This window comes from Austrofundulus limnaeus, unplaced genomic scaffold, assembly GCF_001266775.1.
Source record: "Austrofundulus limnaeus strain Quisiro unplaced genomic scaffold, Austrofundulus_limnaeus-1.0 Scaffold428, whole genome shotgun sequence".
Taxonomy (NCBI): domain Eukaryota; kingdom Metazoa; phylum Chordata; class Actinopteri; order Cyprinodontiformes; family Rivulidae; genus Austrofundulus; species Austrofundulus limnaeus.
The window spans coordinates 339,903-341,531 of NW_013952830.1; positions in this window are offsets into that span (position 1 = coordinate 339,903).

Here is a 1,629-nt window from a genome sequence, read left to right on the forward strand (position 1 = left end):
GGAGCCACCCCCCCAGCTCTTCGGCTTCCAACCTCCCCACCACCACCCACCTCACCCCAGCTCTCCAGCCTCACCCCTCCCACTGCCCAGCCCCACCGTCCCCCCATCCTTTCATTCTCTGATCATTTTAAGTGAGCGATCAGCTGTTCATTTTAATTTTGTTCATTTAGGTAATTTCAGATAACTTATAAACAGCTTCAGTGGCACAATAAGATTTTACTTTTTAAATTATTTCAGCATTCAGTCGGTGTTTCTCTTCATCTCTTCATATCAATCTTAGTTAACCATTAAACTGCTGGAAGAAGTGAGACTCACGTGTCTTACTGCGCATGCTTGATCAGGAAATCTTTGATCCACCCAGTGGGTCTAGTAAACAAACCGTGAACGTGCATTACTCCCAGATTATTTACACCTGACTTGAATGAACCTCCCTAATTGAGCGCGGTTTGGTGTTAGAGCAACTGATTACGGCTGTTTACAAGTTGAAGGCTAGTTCAACCTCRGTTTACAGCTCATTTCCTGAATTTCGAAATCTGACTTTTGTGCAATAGGCCTCTRGCATTGTCACCTTAGAATATGGCCATGCAACAATCCATTGATGGAATAACCCGTCATTCAGTATATTTAGGTAGTCAGCTGACCTCATTCTTTGAGCACAGACTGTTGCTGAACCTACACCTGACCAACTGTAGAAACCCCACATCACAGACCTTAGTTAAATCCAGGTTGACATTTGTTTTTGGCCAGGCAGTGTATATTTTTTAAAATTTCACACATGTTGCCAAAGGTCTGTGTCCTTCGTCTCAGCAAAATATCTAATTAATCGCAAAACTCATAAATGTTGTTGAAACTTTCAGACAGTAATCAGTAGATTGGCAACTGATTAACTTTTGAACTCTGATTGAAGATGACCACCAAAGCCAACAAACCGTAGAAATCACAAAAATAAGTTACTCAGACAATTTTAGATATCTGAACGTTTTACACAACATATTTGCTTAAACTTTAACATGGCATCAACCCTCTAATAGACCACCAGGTTAAGAGTAGTCTTTGAGTCCAAAATGTTAAAAAGAAGAAGAAGAAAAAAAAAGAACAGGACTTTTGTTTTGGAGTTGCAGCGTTTTGCCTCCAAACCAGAGTTTCCTTTCCTTTAATGTTTTACTGTTTAAATATTCACTGTGTACAACTACAACTGATAAGATTTGATGTTCAAAAAATTCAAGACTTTAATTTTTTTTGTTAGTTTCCATCTGTCACTTGAAGCCTCTAAAATGTAATCTTTAGCACTGCCCAACAAACAGAGGAGGAGTTCAGAGGGGAAGATAAAAAAGTCGACAACAAAGCCTTTCTCTGAAGGAAACGTCTGAGTGTCTCCTCCTCTTGCCAGACTGTACTGCTCTCTCACCACCCAGGACAAAATGCTTACACCACTACAGGGACGTGAGCAGAGATGGGCCTCTGGAGACGAAGACTACAGGGAGAAAGATGAGATGAACGGCAGGAGGAGGAGGAGGGTCACTGAAGGTGTAGAGATAACAAGATGAAGCTTTAATGGTCCCAGTAGGCTCAGTGGGCCGCTGCTGCAACGAAGGAAGGGAGGAAGGAAGGAAGGGAGGGAGGGAGGGA